The 17,934-nt window shown below is 36.7% G+C and overlaps 1 pseudogene across 1 annotated transcript; it reads right to left on the minus strand.

The window, feature by feature from the left end:
* Positions 1-6,319: 6,319 nt before the first annotated feature.
* On the minus strand, positions 6,320-17,493 carry LOC147492751 (E3 ubiquitin-protein ligase KEG-like; annotated as a pseudogene). The gene is made up of 14 exons (XR_015199484.1): positions 16,734-17,493; positions 15,578-15,940; positions 15,264-15,494; positions 14,191-14,318; positions 13,756-14,092; positions 13,502-13,664; positions 12,411-12,568; positions 12,188-12,309; positions 11,913-12,047; positions 11,476-11,600; positions 11,218-11,322; positions 10,831-11,065; positions 10,162-10,474; positions 6,320-6,964 (listed from the first exon to the last, which is right to left on the minus strand). The product of XR_015199484.1 is annotated as an E3 ubiquitin-protein ligase KEG-like (transcript).
* Between the last annotated feature and the right edge of the window lie 441 nt (positions 17,494-17,934).

A 17,934-nucleotide genomic window follows, 5' to 3' on the forward strand; every position in this document is an offset into this window, starting at 1 on the left:
GTTTTTCTTCAAGACAGCTTAAACAACGTACGGTCTGCTAGTACTCGTCTCGAAATTGCATCTAATGCTCTTCACGATCACTACTACAGAATGACACATATACCACGGTCAATAAGAACGTTTATACCACGGTTCTTCCAAAAACCGTGGGAAATACTTATATACCACGGCGGAAATTTCTTTGGTCATTGGTTTACTAGTATATGCCACAGTTACATGGAAACCGTGGGATAAGTTGGGTCATATACCATGGTTAGTTTTTTTTTTCAGCATGAGAGTACTCCACATCCCCACTACCTTAAACATAAACAGTGGTATATAAATTTTCCACTTTCTACCGTGGTTTATGACTTTATGCCAAATAGTCAAATCGCGAAAAAAAATACACAAGATTTAAACTCATTCAAATTGGATTCTCGCTATTCTCACTACACGAGCGGTCATTTTCTAACGGACCAAAATTTCAGTTAGTAACGGATATATCCGTTATATAGTGTGTCATGACTATATATCATTACTTATGGAAGAAATCGTTAGGAAATATCGAGAATTAAAATTAAATAACCTTGTCACAGTTAGTTTGGCATTGTCTAACGTTTATAACTGTGAATAACGTTTCAAAACAATAGAAATATATCCCAAAAACAAAAAAATGAAAAAAGAAAAATTGAAGCAGCCGCTTTTGGTCACGCACGCATCTCTGTTATTCACTCCATCTCTTTTTCTGCTCCACCATTTTTATTGTTTCGCTCCCCCAGACAAAGGTAAACAATGGTTTCTCATTCTCTCTCTTTCCCACTAACCCCATTTCATTCTCTGCCTCTCTCCTAGTTAACTGGAGATTTTTTATTATATTAGTTTAAATCTCAGAAATCCACCACCGTAGTTGAGAGGAAAAGCGAAAAATTTAGGAAGATCTAGAGAAAGAACGATCTTTAAAGGAATTATACGAGCTAACGATCTGATCTACGTTGCGTAATAAGGTACTCTCTATTTCATTCAAATTATTTCCCTCAAATTCTCTGTTAGTAGTTCTAGGGTTTCGACGTTGTAATTATCTCTCTCTAAAAACAATTAACTAAGCATTCTGTTGTTTCTATTATTCTTTAATGTTTTATACTTCGTTGAGTTAAGGTTATCATTGGCCAGAACTAGCTTCAATTTAACAGGTTTGTTTCTTCATTATTATTTATTATTTATTTAATTAGTATATTGGGTGATGCATCTTTCTTATGAAATCTATTTGTTTTGCTAAGGGCTTGTTTCTGTTGGGGATGAATTATTAAGTGAGGAGTTGTAGCTAGTTCAGTTGATTGGATTTATAAGAGATGAAAGATTGAAAAATGTTTTATTCTTGTTTTTGTGACTTTGATGTTGTTAACATCTACTGTCTTTATGTATGTTCATCGATCTTATTTTTATCATCTGTCCAACTCTGAGCTTAGAATGAAATATCAGTTTCATAGTATTTCAGTTAATTAGTACTTGTTTGATCTTGTAGCGCGCAGTTTGTACTTGTTTGTTGTTTAAGTTTGTACTTGTGCATTTGTAGATTTTTTTTTTCTTTTCATTAGGAGAATTTTTTTAATAGGACTAGTTTTTTATGTGTTGAAATGCAAATTTGTGATGATCGGTTGATCAAGAGTTTGCTTGAGAACTCAAACTCACTATGATACTGAAAAATGAAAAAAGAGCAGAAAAAGTACATGAAAGTTTAATGGTTCATACTAGATTTTGACCAAAGTTATGGCTCACACTTTTTAGGTACATCATTTGAATGGGCCATTTTTCCTTATGGAACAATAGATCTTTTATGGAAGGATATCCCTGGTTAGTATGTTTTTCATTGGAAATATAAATATTTACAAACAATATCATTACGTCTTTTAACTAGAAGTGTATAGTAGCTGAGGTCGAAAATAGTCTTTAAAATTAGAAGTGTAAATTTATAATATTAGACTGCGTTTTTACTCCGTGTATCCATTTCGACTATTCTTTTGTGTTATCGTGGCAGTTGTACAATTTCTTGCCTTGAGATTAGCAGCATATTTATCTGTGTGTGTGTGTGTTTTTATGTGTAGTTTTATATGTTTGACCTGGTGAGCTATACGCGTGTTAAAAATAAAGGCGATTCAGTGTCCTCGTTTGATAAGTTTCTAGTCCAGTTAGAACTCATTGAGCTAAGCTTCCTGACACGTGATTATTTATCGTCGTAGGAATGTGCCACTGGAGGAATGTATGTACAAGATCCCAGTTGATGCATCTGGAGGGGATCTCATTGGCCGTAACAACAATGGTCAAAGGCGGAAAAGGTGCCTTATTGGTGAAGAGTTCCGGTTGGTGTTTACGGCAAAGCAGCCCCGGAAGATTTCATGGCAGATTACGAGCATTGAAAACATGTCACCCCCTGCGGTGCTCTTTAGACTGCCCTAAAAGGAATATTATTTGTTGCGTAGGAGTAGCCTACATCCGGTATTTATTGTCTTCTAACACCGTTATCGTGTGTTTTTATTGTTTGGGTGACAATGAAAAGTTTATTTTGTTAAATCTAGTGAGTATCGGTCATCTTCATTATTTTATATAATTATGTGTGTCATTGATCCTATTTGTGTCATGTTCTGGTGGAGATGATCCTATTTGTGTCATGTGCTGAAATTCCATCTTGGAGGCACACCCCTCCATGAAGGTTACGTATCACAATGAAAAGCGGGTTATTGCTTGTGATGAGGACCGAGGTGGGTTCTTATTTTAGTTCGTCGACATTTCTTTGTGTTGATCCTATAAGCGGTTCATTGCTCTCAACATATAAGCTTGATCCTGGAGAAACAGAAAAATCAAATATTTCTCATTACATTTTGTGTTTTTTATTCTTTTGAATCTATCTACTTGTTAGAGACTATGGAATTTATTTATCCCTCATATTACTTTTCTTTTGAAACATAAAAAAATGAAACAACATATATTCCAAAGCCGGCTATGTCATTTTCTTTGGGTTTCTTGCAAGGTTGTCTTACATAATACAAACCCCTCTACTTGAAAATGGAGATGACACTACAAAGTAGCTTGATCCATTCTCGTGACTTGTCAATTGTAGCTTAATTTTCTACACGATATTTAATTTATCTGAGGAATTGCAATTTCGACGGGGTGATAGCAAAGGATCTGTGAAGGGTGGTCATGGTAGAAAAGAGGCTGCTGGAGTTTAATCGGGTCAAAGTTCCCAGGTATTATTACATTTCAATGGTCTTTTGAGATTTAAAGAGTTATTGTAAATACGGGTAATTGAATTTCACAGCTCACTCATCAGGGATCTTTTAGGCAAGGGGCAAGTTACATCAACTCTCCGGTAAGACACCCTCTCTGATATTACTTTTTTTATTGCAGTGTAACTAAGGAAGTAAATGATTGATATTTTTTTTCCTAGTTTTCCATTCATATTAATTTGGTTTTGAAGATACTGCGAACCACCTTATTCCTTTTTGTTTCATAATGTGTCAAGTTGATGATTATCATTGATCATCCTTACCATAAAAAAATGTTAATTTATGGATGGAGTAAATCATTTGATGAGGAACCTACTTGTTTACCCCTATTACCTGGTGGTGCTTTGCTTTAATCTTTCTAGTTTCTTCGATTCTCTTTCAATGCATCTATTCTCAAACCTCTTGGCAGCCATCGTGAGGTGAAAACCTCAGATGTACAAACTATGTGGGAGTGAATCATGTTTTCATTAATAAAAGCGTGAAGCTTAGTTTCTATTGGTTGTCTCTAAACCTTGTGAATTAAATGTTTTGTATTTATCTTATTGTGAAGTGCACCGGTCCTCACATTGCAAAGGGTTGATGGGAAACGAGTTTATTTGAAGTGGGACAAGATCAAGGTAAACAAATCCTACACATTATTGTCTTTTTCTTTGAAAACCATAGTGTCTATATTACATATGTTGTGAGTCTATATGTTAGGGCCCATATCAACCCGGTGTACTTGAGTGTGGGTATTATACAATGAAGTTTATGAGGGAAATAGTAGAAGCTTGTTCAATTTGGATCATTTGAAAATAAGGTATTCGAAAGTTTTGACAAACACTTTATTTGGCTCAACGACTTCGCCTTTATTCTTATATAGTAACTCCACATGTTGTGCTTTGACTCATCCGTGATAACAAATTTAGAATTGAAGGAGACATACACGCTAAGATGAACTTGTGATTGTTCGACTTGATATTATTCAGTTCATCCAGGAAAATGGGGTGTTTCAAATCGGGCTTAATGAGGATGAGTTTTAGCTATGTTAGGGACCCTCCGGTTTAATTTATGAGTCTTACCTTTTTAATTTATGAAAAGGAATTTGAAGTTTGTTTTCTTAGTGCACTCAAAAAATTAATGGAAATTTATTATTATTATTATTATTATTATTATTATCTTTTTGCAATATTTGATAGTTTATTGTACATTTTGGAATTTGTTGGGAAGATGGAAATGTTGTATGTAGGTAGTCATGTAAATTTTGTTATGCGAGGTTCGGGTTTTAAGTGGAAGGTTAGATTGCATTACTAGCATTATTATATATATATATATATATATATACCGGTTTGGCATAAACCGTAGTGTTTAGTATAACTATATACCACGGTATTATAACACATACACTAATATAAACCACAGTTTCAATAACATATATACCACGTTTTTTTTTTGCTATTATTATATACCACACCACCTATTGTCACGCGGTTGTATAACGATTGGTAAATATATTTATACCACACTTAAAAACAGTGGTATAAGTGTCATTCTGTAGTAGTGGATCTCTCTCTTCGTCCTCAAGGAAAGCAAATGTTAGTTCCACTCACAACATCTCTTTATGTACCTAGAACTCTTGATAGTGCTGATAAAGTTGTCGTTAATATCGGCACTGGTTACTTCATCGAGAAAACCATGGATGAAGGCAAAGAGTATTGTGAACACAAAATGAACTTAATGAAGTCTAATTATGACCAACTTATTGAGGTTGCATCCAAGAAAAAGAACATAGGCGATGAAGTGAGCCTTCTTGCGGAGCAAAGTGAGTTGACGGCCAACAACATAGTGAGAAGTGGGTTTGAGAAAGGATTTTCTAACTTTCAAGTAAATGTTTGCTAGCTGGGTGAGTAGGATCAAGCTAGAATGCTAAAAAGCAACTGTTTAGAGTGACTTAGATCCCATGTGGTGCTGAGTTTCAACTACCAACAAAACATATTTGTGCCAAGAACTCTGATTTTAGCTTTATATACCAAGAGATGATATTAGTAAATGCAGATTCTTTTGGAGACGGTTCAGATTATAATGTGACCTTGCCAACTTCAAATGATGGGTTTCGGAGGAAGCACCATCGTGCTTGGACAGTTGGACTCTTTGCGAGGTTATCAAGTTGGCCTCCAAGTATGGAGCTGGAAGGTGGTCGAGATCAAGAAAGTTTCTTTTCTTTGCTTCCTATAAGTATCGCGACCTCTGTTGATTTGTTGAATCTTTTATGTTCTATAAATGTGAGGAAGTACATACATACTATTTCTATATATATATAAAAAGTAAATAGTCCTAACATAGTCACACACTAGGCCCGGCTTTGTAGTGTGGATAATTTCTCTTGTTAGTTAGACGATATGAATATAAGGTGTGGGACTACAATTTGTACATGTGGTATGGAGCGTTTTTTGACACCAATTTGTGGTGTGAGGAAACTTATGTCAGAAAACAAGTGGAACCAGAGAAACAGTAAACATCACTTGGTTGGAAACTTAGAATCAAATTCTTTAGCAAACTTGTACCGAGAACTAGCTGAAAGTCATTAAAAGTTATAAGTTTAAGAATTCATTAGCTTAAAAAAATAAAATAGAAACACCTCAATTCATATACTAAAGAACAATGCTAATTCTAGCTACAAATCCCATTTAATTTACCGAAGAAAAAAAACTACTAACTCCATTTCACAAATGGATAGTGCCACCAGTTCACTATATGGTCCACTCAAGGCAAGTGTTCAACTTTTGTAGAGGCTGACGAGTTACCACCACCATCAGCCGGACTTTGAGTCCCAGTTGAACCTATAACATCCAATATTAAGCTCAGTACAAATAAAAATAAAAGAGTACGTATTAAATAAAAATAGTAAGCAATCGAAAATTACCAATCAACTTCGGACAATTTCTTTTGTCATGTGATTGCCCAGTAAGTCCACATCCATATTACAACGCCTTAGTTAACTTGCTTGAACATGTGCCTTCTCTTTTCCCCCTTGTAATCTATGTTTTCCACTGCCTTTTGCTTTAACAGGATTAGGCTCATTCAAAGTCACATGTCGATGCGTTTTTTTCTGTTGGAGAAATTACAACTCCTTTAATAGCCAGCACTTCCTTAATCTTTTCATGTACAACTTTCAAATGTTCTTCATATACTTCACTTGCCTCTTCACAAGCTACAGCGTCATCAAGTACCCTTGAAGTAAGATGAGATAACTTTGTGTGCCTCAACAACATAAAGTTGTTACTATTTTCTTTCACCTCTTTCCCACCATCTGATATTATTTCTTCTAATTTTGTGTCTTTCCTCCATCTACTCAGTATATAAGCATCTGGCAAGTAAACAATTTGACTAACTTTCAAGTAAGTCAAAATGTGTCTACAAGGAATTCCTTCAAATTCAAATTTCTTGCAGCTACATGTAGCAAAATTTAGAACCATATCATATACAATTTTCCACGGTCTAGAATCTCTTGCACTTGGCCTTTTCACCATGTAGACAGCTTGCTTTTCATCTTCTACTGAACTTTTAATAAAGTACTCCAAACTCTCCCACAACTCATTCTGAAATCTAAGAAAAATAGACAATGTATAAATATCTGCCATCTGCTTCTCCATAGAAATTGGGGTTTTCATCATGGGACACTCATTGCTATCAACATGATCAGCTTGCAATTCTTTATGACTCTGGTATTCAAATGCCTTATTAAATCGCCAGAACAAATTCATTTAAAGAATTTTCTTTATAGACATACCTCTTGAAAATGCATGTGAACTTTCCGCCTTTGACTACTTGACATGCCGGCAAAGCAGAAAAATGTGTTTCACAAATGACGGAACCCACTGACCGTGATACCATACAATGCAAGCTAACCAAGTGTTATCTTTTTAGTTTGCTTTTCCCTATTGTTTCTTGCCCATTGCCTCAAACTCTTCCCCGGACTCGTATTCCAAATGCAATTTTGAAACGCAAGATAGTGATCTCTATAGATGATCGCATCCAATTTTTCAGAAAACTTGTTGAATATGCCAAATGCAATATCGGTGATATGTATTTGGAAGAGTTTCGAGCAATAGCTTTTGACATAGCGGGGTCTTGATCGGTGATAATCATTTTGGGAGGGCCAACTAACATTACTTCCATCCATTTTTGGAGTAGCCAAATGAATGATTATGTCGTCTCACACACAGAATGCACAACCAAATATTACAGTCTGTCGATGTTTATTCACCCCTACAAATGGTGCAAATATCATACCATATTTATTGGTTTGGTAGGTTGTATCAAACACTACTACATCACCGTAAAGCTTGTACGCCCTTATTGCCTTTGCATCAGCCCAAAAACAATGAGTTAACCTATTTTTGTTGCCAATCTCAGTTTTGAAAGAAAATGAAGAATTTTTTTCTTGCTCTGATAAAAAATATTCTATCAATATCTCTGTATCATGCCCATCTACTAAGCTCTTTGAATTTAATAAAAAATTTCTAAGGTCTTTTCTCAGACAACCAATATTTTCTATTCCATCCGCTTCCATTGAAAGAATACTAATTTGCCGGGTTTATAGGTATATTAGCAGATGATAAAAGATTAGACAATGACTTTTTGTATCGACACGCCATGGTGAGATCTCAACAGATGTACTTTATGAGGGTAGAAAATGAATGGTCAGGACCTCAATAAATCGGTTGTGGCGTAACTTTCGACTTCAATTTATTCTTCAAAACCGACAATTTTGCCTTCACAACCCTCCACTAACAATCCCGTCGCTTTTTCTTTTTCTCTTATTTTTATGTTTAGGTTTCCCTTCTTGAAACAACAATACTCCTTCCTAGTTATTTCATTTGCCTTCTTTATCCTTTCTTAGTAGAATTACGCCAGATACTAAATCCGCCAACTTTTGCATGTTGTTGTAAAAATTCATAAGCTTCATCCAAAGAGTGAAAATTTTTGTCCTATTTTAGGTTTGCAATCTTCTTTTTATCAGCATATACAAACCATATCAGATTGTTCTTTTCTTCATCCGAGTCAAAATGTTTAAACTCCATATCCATTCAATAGATGCTACCGCAACAATTTCAAAATATGACCAAAATTATAATTAGTTGGCATTTTAATAATGAATTCACCGAGAAATTAAATGTATATAAATTGAATATACCACTGGCAATATGTTGAAAATGGAATATAGTTAGTTAGCATTTTAATAAAGGGTGAGAAAACAGGAGAAAAATTAAGGCTTACTTAATGCACTGAGGCCACAAAAAGCGAGAGTAGTATAAGCGTTGACTATTTTGTTCACGTTGGAAATTTCTTAAAAGTGACAAAACAAAAAGTGTGGTGGTGATATTGATGTGAGTGTGAAGGTGGGGTCGGAAGTTAGGAAGTGTGAAAAAAGAAATTAAAGATAGAGTGGAGAGAGGCATTGAGAAAAATTGAGGAGAATGAAAAAGGAATCACTTGAAATTGTTTGATAAAGTGGATAGAGAGGAGAGAAAGAAATTGTGTGAAATTGAAAATCAAAAAGGAAAAGAGGGAGAGAAAAGGTGGGGTTGGCGAAAAAAGTGGAGAGAAAGGAAGAGAGAAAAAAGTTACACAGAAATTGTTTGAAAAGGGGAGCAGAGAAAGAGAGTGTATGGGGTTGGAGAAAATCACGGGAATTTGTTTGATCGAAAGTTTTTTTGTCAAAGCCTGACTAGAGCAAAACTATATATATATATACAACCCGGTTTCTAAAAAGGACCTTAAATAGAATTACCAAATCTAAAACACCCATAACTTCACCTACAAAATTTGAAACCCTAATCGTTTGTGCGTATGATCTACTAACCATAAGAACATCTACAAAAATTCTTCGTTTGATATTCTCTAACTTAGATAAAATTGTTTTTCCACTTTTGAATATATATATAAAGTTATCCAATGTCTAGTTTTGCATTCATCTTTACAGCACCGTCAAACGAAGTTTGTTCTTTATAGAGATGCCCTTGTTGCCGACTATATGCGCCAAAAGATTGTAGTTTAAATCATTCGTGACGAAGTTGTGTATTTTAGATTTACTTATTTAAGGTCCTTTCAAAGTATCGGGATGATATATGATATATATATATGGCGAGACATATATATATAGACCAGTGCAAAATGGCATTTTACGCTATATCGGGAAAATTTAATCCCGCGAAATAGATAAAACGGCAACAAAATAACGATTTTATCTCTTTGAAAACATACGCTATTTAACTAGACCCGTTTAGGATAGATGAAGCGTTCATTGGCTTTTGTTTGTCTGGTCTGGTGTCAACCAGCGAGTCGTTTCGCTTCCTCGCTTATAATTTCACGGTTCTATTTCGCGTTTTCGGCGCTCATACTCTGGAGTGGTTGATAACCAGACTATTTATTATGCACTAAAATAGAACACACTTTGTTTGTTTCCTCCACTTTGCACCATATTTAGAAATATTGAGATTCCAACAACGAGTACATCTCCCGCTTCGATTTCAACACATAGATATGTTGTCATCAAAGAGAGAGATTGGCTGTTTCTCCTCCAAGAAGACACCTTCCCAAATGGCAAAGTCCAAAGCCAGATTGTATCTCTCAAGTTCGAGGCATTTTATTGACGCTTCGCAGATCCACCGATAACTTCCGACCACGCGCAAATTCCGAAGCAAAAGCCGCTTTCTTGTTAATGAAATAAAGATAGATACCCTCATTATAAAAATAAGCAAAAATAATAACAATATAAAAATTATATACGGATCCCCCGACAAAATGGGGAGAAACAAGTATCCAAAGCATGAACTTGAAACGCGAAGTTCATAATACTATAATAGCTTGCTTTATGGTTTTGGGAAGATTTTAAGGATTTAAATCTACCATAAACCTCCTCAGGTTCACAAATGCCATGGACTAGGAAGGTAGCCTAGTTCCAGCAAAAGACTATTGTCTGGTCTGATACAGTATACAATCCCAATGCTCCCAGGAGTTACAGCTCCCAACCCATGTTTTGCAGTTGTCAGAGAGGGGCGATTCAACCCAATCACCAACCTTGAATTCTTCAACCCTTTCCATTTCTGCAGGATCAGCTTTCCACCCCCTAGATGCTCCAGGGAATCCCACACGTAGAATACCGCTATCATCATCACACACAAAAAACAGTTCCAATGCTATCACGTGATTGACCACGCCATCCATACCTGAAGGCAGAACATATTATAACTATCAATATCAGAAGTTGGTTGAGGTTAAATTTCATGACTTTTAAGATTCTAATAGCAGCTAAAGCCCTCATGAAAGACAAGTAACTATATTTTCTCTTTATCATGTCATGATACATCCTCACCAGTCAACCAAACACAGCCAAATGCATGATATGAACTTGAAAGCACTAAAGGTGCAGCAATCTATGTAGCTTTACTTTGTTAGTAATATAGTTGTGCAACAGCGTTGGCTTTAACAAGATTTGAAAGTCAATAGAAGTGATGTGACTGCCATCAAGCAAAAAAACAGGCATTGGGTTGAAAAGCAGCAGCAGCTATTCAGTGTCTTACACTGCGGTTCTTTAACATCAGGCTTGAGTTGCACATGTTGTCCCTCTGTCTAAGGGGATGACTTTTATAACCTCGTCAGCCAATACATGAGCCTCTCCAGAGCAAAATGACACAATGAGATTATCCCTGTCCTGGACATTCTGAACAAAACCAACACTCTTATGCCTTGCACCTTGCCATCCAAGCGTAGGAGTCTTGACACTTCTTTTAAATTTTACCCAGTCTCCTACTTCATATCTGAGCAACACCGAAAATTCAAAAACCTGATTATTCTCAATTGAAGTATATAAAAACAAAAAGCCGCCTATGAGAATGTCATAATAAAGTTAAACTGTGTGTCATGAATAAATCTGGACTGTTTGTGTCATCAAATAGTTTATTTTCCTTACATGGTAGGAACAACTGAATCCCTCTCTTTGAAAGTGCTTCCATCAGATCCTCTGGAAATCCATTCTCGAGGCAGGGCTTCCAAAAAATCGCGTAATGTCTTACCACTTTCCTCCACAGTTGCACAATAGATCAGTAAACCATTGCCCAAACATTATTCAATAAAATAAACCAGTCATCACCACTCAGAAATAATGTGTACAAAAGTGTGAAATGTTTTTTTTTTTTTAAACAAGAGCATCACTTTTTCTGGTACATACCTGTGATTTCGGACTTCAATGGCAGCATTTGGGTACCGCAGCATAACAAAAATCCATTCAATATTTTCTCGTATCATCTTTGCAGCTTCAGCAGCTATATGAAATGCATTGTCACCCTCATCATCCTGATGATCAAAACATAAGCTACAATATGAACAAACTGAATGATGGAAAATTTACTTGTACCAAGTAAAACAATAGATGCATGAACAATCTACATGTAACACTGCAAACTGTCATGAACAGAAACCACATTTCTACATCAAAGAGATACTACTGAATGTAGTTAAAAAGAATATGTGCCATAAATAAGAGAAACCCTAAATAATGTTTTCAAATCCTTTCCTTTTTAAGTTATACATGTATCCCTAATGAGGTTTTCTTCAAACGATCAATAAAATACCACTAACGAGTTAACTTGGAGAAGTATTCTTAACCTGTAAATTACAATTTGCTCCAGCAGACAAAAGCAACCCAACACATAGTTTTGCCCCTCTGGCCAGTGCAACATGGAGAGGTATTGTATTGTGCACATTCCTGATGTTTGCGTCAACTCCAGCATCCAAAATAATCTACTCAAACAAACAATATATCATCATATTACCATGGTATCAGTAATAAAAAAATGCAATAATTTTTTTTACAAAACTAAATGTACAGATAAGCACGAGCATGGAACGTTCTAGCAAGAAAAGATAGATGCTGCACATACCTTGACCAACTCAACATCATTAGCCACGGCTGCTGTATGTAAAGCTGTTCGAAAATGCTGTGCATCTTGGGCAGCTGGATCAGCTCCAGCACCAAGTAATATTCTCACCAACTCCCTACCATCTAAAAAGACAAATAACAAGTGGAATCAGTGAATGTGCAAAATGACAGATAATCGCATGATGCACACACACATTTCCCTAGTTTAAACTATCTGGGTATACCATGTTCATGGTCCTTCTTTAGAGCTGCTGCCATACACAGAGAGCGGTTCCAACTGGACTTGGTATTTCGATTGCTTCAGCTATTTCTTGTGGGGGATGCAACTGCCCACCTTTTCATGACAGCGACATTCCATGTTGTTATGCACATGTGCAGAGGTCTGTCCCATCACAGGAATACAAATCAAACCCATTGAACAGATAAAGAGACGAATACAAATACTACACTAATATAAAACTATGCAAAATTCCCATCAACAGAATTATCCCCCGAAAACTAAAATATAATAACAAAGACACACGCACACACAACACATGAAAGATTCAATACCCAAAACGATGTACACCTAAGTGACCTAAAGATTCAACAATCAACATGCATGTTGATAAATGCATTGCATCCAACAAACCATGTCCCTACAGGCTACAAGTGGACTTTTCTTTTTTTTTCTATTAATATTATCATTAATCACAAAAGAGTTAAAGACGTTAAATTGATAAAAATGCACTTTGACAAGTAACACCAATCACATACAAACTCCTCAATCGTTAGATTATGTTGAAGTCAAGGTCCTGGAAAACAAAATCCTTACATCTCTCCGATAGACTTAACCAAAATGAGGTAGGGGATTTGATGTTAAGAATGATCCCAAAAAAGGCATCATCAATAGTGGCAGACGCTATTATGTAACCCAATAAGAACCAGTTCATACATTTGGATAAATAGTATGAGAACATCTCAACCAAATTAGGGATCACTTAGATCACCCCAACTAGTCCAAACCCCAAAAAAAAAAAAAAAAAAAACTGGGAGGAAAATTGACATTGTCTGAGAATGATCAAATCATAATTGAGAGTACACATAACATGGAGCAACAACTCTCTCTCTCAGAGGAGGTGAGATAATTAGTCACTTAAGTTTGTCAAGAGCAACCCAAGCAAAGAGAGAAACCTGGGAAAACCCTCTGAACTGCTGATGTGAATTTAGAACACTAAAGATGAAAAAACAAACAAACTTAGAAGACTCAGTCTCTGACCCTGATGACAACAAATTACATAAGCTTATTAAGCAATGATGACCACATAATAGATACTTACGCCAAACTTTTTTTGCATTCAGAACACCCATCGACCTGCAGCCTCCATTTTCCAATATGACAATAGCACATTCTGTGTATTTTTTGCAATGGCTCTGTGCAGTAATGTTTCACCTTCATCATCCACTGCATTAGGATCAGCTCCAGCAGACAGTAACTCCTGTGATCATTAGAAACAAGTCTCCGAACTTTTCAGAATGAAGAATCAAGTAACCAACTGAAAATATGAAAATGAAGTTCACAAGACGTACGCGCATACAATCTGGTTGGCCATGGTAAGCACACACATGAGCAACAGAGGGACCAAAACCTTCCCTTAGTCTAGATCTAACATTAACAGATCTTTTGATCAGAGCTCGGACGCATTCCGGAGACCCAGCTGCTAAAGCAAACACAATAGGAGGATCTCCATCTTTGTCCAGAACATCCACATCTGCCTCTTTGTACTCTAAAATAGCTTCAACAAGTTCTAAGGAACCCCGTCTACAGGCCAAATGCATAGCAGTTTGTCCATCAGCATTCCGTGCTTCTAATAGAGAACCAATAGAGCTGCTGTTGTTTCCTGATGCAGCTTTAGCAAGTATGTGTCTACACATACCAAAGGAGGGTGAAAGAGATTATATTCAAAGACAAAGATCAATCAAATAAATATCTGAAATTAGTAAAAGCATAGCTGTTGAACCCACCTAACACCATCCAAATTGCCCTCAGATACTAGTTTATGTAATATGTTTGGGCTATCCTGTATTACCTCCAAGACAGATGTAGGGGATGGTTCTTAGCGGCATGTGTTACAGAATTCTTGGCAAAGTCGCTGCATTTCATAGATAAGACATTAGGCATGTATACTTCTTCTACAGAAAGAAACTTTTGGGACTCATAACAAAAGAGAAATACTGTTGGTGTTTGAAGCGCTGCTATTGAAAGAATATGCATTCTAACGCATATCTTTTTAACCATTGTAATAATGATAGCAGAAAAAAATATTAAATAAGGAGAAGCGTGCATTTAAATATAGAAAACTAACTCTTTAATTGATTCAGAACTAGCAAATAGGTTAGCAAAATCTATCTAACAAAATAGGGAAATGTGGGGCCCAAAAGGTCCCATCCAATGGTAGATAATCATTCTCACCAAAATATGACTTGGCAGATCCAAGTGTTTAGTGGTTTGTGCAATTTTGTTAAGTGCAATCAATACCATGGGATCTATCCAAAAGTCAACACCGCGGCTGGGCTTATAAACTGTTGGGCCTCCAAATTTGACATGGTATTGCACAACTGGCTAACCCAATTGATGCTATTGGGCTTATGGATAATGGGCAATTGGGGGTTTTGCGCTTCGCACCACGAAGTTATTTCGCGTGCGGCGCGACATATCCTTGCGTCAAGGCATGACGAAGTTGTTTTGTGCCATGGTGCGCTGGCCTTGGCGCCGACACGGTTGTTTTGTGCTAATGGCACGCTGCACGCCTTTGAAGAAGGCCCGACGAAGTTGTCGGGGGTAGGGCCGCAGGGTCGAGGTCTCGCTGGGCACGTAGGCACGGGCATTAGTTATTAATAAGTTGCAACGAAGAATGACATTAACATGTCACCAAGTAACTGATATGCAAATTTCTTTCCAGCTCCTAGTAAACAGCAGTCTTTCAAGTTTTATTCTCTGATTTTCACATGCTTAACATTAGAAACAATGAATTACGGATAAACTGTGCTTGCAAAAAAAAATAAAAATGAAAAGGATGGTAGAAATATATCCATGCCTGTCAGGGCTTGCAGGTGGGCTGCGAGGTATCTCTTGCAAATGACGAAGGAATATTGTGAGCATTGCATGGAAAGTAGGTCTCTTTGATGCCTTGAACTGTAAACATTCACCTACCATCTTCCATAGCTCCCTAGGTATCCCCACACCCACCACACTTGCATACTGAGGAGGAAGCTTCCTGGCCTTGACAACAGATCGATAGATTTCCTCTGAACTTAAGCCTACCCACCTATATAAAGATCATATTTGCTTGTCAAGCTCTTTCAGATACTAACAACCATAATATAAAAAGGAAAAGTGAATGTCACGTACGGGACGGAGCCAGTGCACATTTCCACCAGGGTGCACCCAAAACTCCAGGCATCTGACTCTGTCGATATACCAATAGCGTCATCCCAGAATAAGGTCTTTTTCACTGGTTCCCAAGCCTCAGGAGCTGTATAGTGTGGATTCAGCATGGTACAATCCATACATGAATGTGATATTGAAGGGTCATCTTCAGGAACTGATTTAGCTTTACGGCAGGAAGGCCTTTTCATAATTGCTGGAAGGCCGTAATCAGAAATCACCGCACGGCCACTTGCATCTAAAAGAAGATTAGATGGCTTGATGTTCATACAGACAACACCTGCTGCATGGAGCTCAGCCACACCACGAGCGATATCTGCCCCGTATCTGCAATAGGAAAACAATCTTGTTCAACATGACGGAATCTTGACAAGCTGGAACGCATGACCATTTCAGCTAATGATAGTAGCTATCTTCTCATATGAGTTGATAAAGGTGGTTTTCCTACAACAACAATAACACAATACTCCTCATAGTTGAAGGACAAGCCCAGAGTAGGCTAACCTAACTTCAGCTCCAATTGCTCCCCTCACCCTATTTTCTACACTGAGCGGCTCAAAGTCTGCCATTTTAGAAGATGGTTAGGTCAGGTAGCACTTCTGTTTCCCTTTTTTCCAAAGCTGAATGTAGTCGAGTATAAATTAACATGTGGAACAGAAGAACTTATTCCAAAAGAGGAAAGTTTGGAGGCATGAATCATATTTGCGAAAGTGGAGCCACTTGAGGATTACAAGGGTGGTTCTGAAGACTAAAATGAAACGAAGAGTCTGAAAGGGTTTCTATTCTACTATGGAAAGACAATAAAAATCTCTGGTTTAATAAAGGATATTTAAACTTTACGATCTTCGTATCCTTTTACCTGTACTTTATAGACTAAACTCTCGAAATACTTGTCCAACAATAGTGAAAAGGGATATCATTCTTTTATTAAAAAAACACGACTAACTAAACGAGTATATGGTTTATCAACGGATGTCATTGATCCTTCACAACATGGAAATGATTCTCCTTTCTTCAAATCTATAGTTTCACTTTCCTTATAGTGTGCAATACGTTTCAACATAATTCCTAGCAATAAAATCATTAACAAAATCGAAATGCAATATAACACAATTTGAACCTGAGAATTTGCTCCAAGGTAAGACGCCCTTCATTCATCCGCATTTCCGACTCAACAGAACCAACATACTTATCCATAATCAAACAAAGCTTCCCATCCATTCTCATAGCACCATGAAAAGTACTAACATTCCTACACCACATGGAAGACCTTCTCAATACCTCCAATTGACTTTGTACCCAAACTAAATCACTATCTTCCCCAAGTATAACTCTCTTAACCGCCACCTTATGCCTACACCTCCTCGAATTACTACTACTACTACTACTACTCATTAAAACCCCAGACCACATTTCTACACTCCCATTTATTCTTTTTCCCTTCCTCATCAATTCTTTTCACCAATCTCAAATCATTATGTGTAGATAACTCAATAACACACCGTTTCCCACCCCGGAAAAAGTCTTCTTCATCCACATCAGCATCAAGTCTACCTCTACTACTACTCCCATCATCGTCATCTTCTTCATCGGTGAAGTCGCAATCGAAAGCAGTAGGGCCATTATTGGAATTGTGTAATTCATTAGAATGGATTAAAGAGAGGATAGCGAAATTTTACGGAGAGCAGAAACGGAATTACCAACCAAAGACACGTGTCGACAGCGTGGACATGAGAGGGAAGTGTCTGATGAAGAAGATGTTTGGAACATTTTTGATAAACAGTCTTTACAAAACCATGTCCACATTGAAGTAGTAGTGGCACTCTTTCTTCTTCGTTGTATTTATTTTGACACACTGAACAGCAAGGCTCATTTTTCATTTTTTTTTATTTGTAGATCGTTCAAGGGATTGAAGGAGTGGATCTGTGGAGTGGAAATGAAGAATTTGAGAGAGAGAGAGAGATAAAGTAGAGGCAGCTTTTTTTTTTTTTTATATTTATTTTATATATTTTGTTATTTTGGGATGTGGTGGCCGGTGGGTTGTGTCAAGTACTGGGGAGATCTTCTTCAAACCCGTTTCTTCCGGTTCTAAAACTATATTTTTTTATTTATTTTACTTTTTGGATATTTATTTGTTTTGAATTTATAACTAAAAATTTAAGGTGATCTTGGACATACCCATAAAACCACTCCCATCCCCATAACTAACTAAAGTTTTTGCTATACTCCGCTTCAATCTAATAATATCTCCCAAATTCATTTGGAGTATTTCCAATAGGGGCAAAAAAAAAAAACCACCAGCAACAACTTGTAATTTTTCA

This window comes from Coptis chinensis, chromosome 6 (assembly GCF_015680905.1).
Source record: "Coptis chinensis isolate HL-2020 chromosome 6, ASM1568090v1, whole genome shotgun sequence".
NCBI classification, from domain to species: domain Eukaryota; kingdom Viridiplantae; phylum Streptophyta; class Magnoliopsida; order Ranunculales; family Ranunculaceae; genus Coptis; species Coptis chinensis.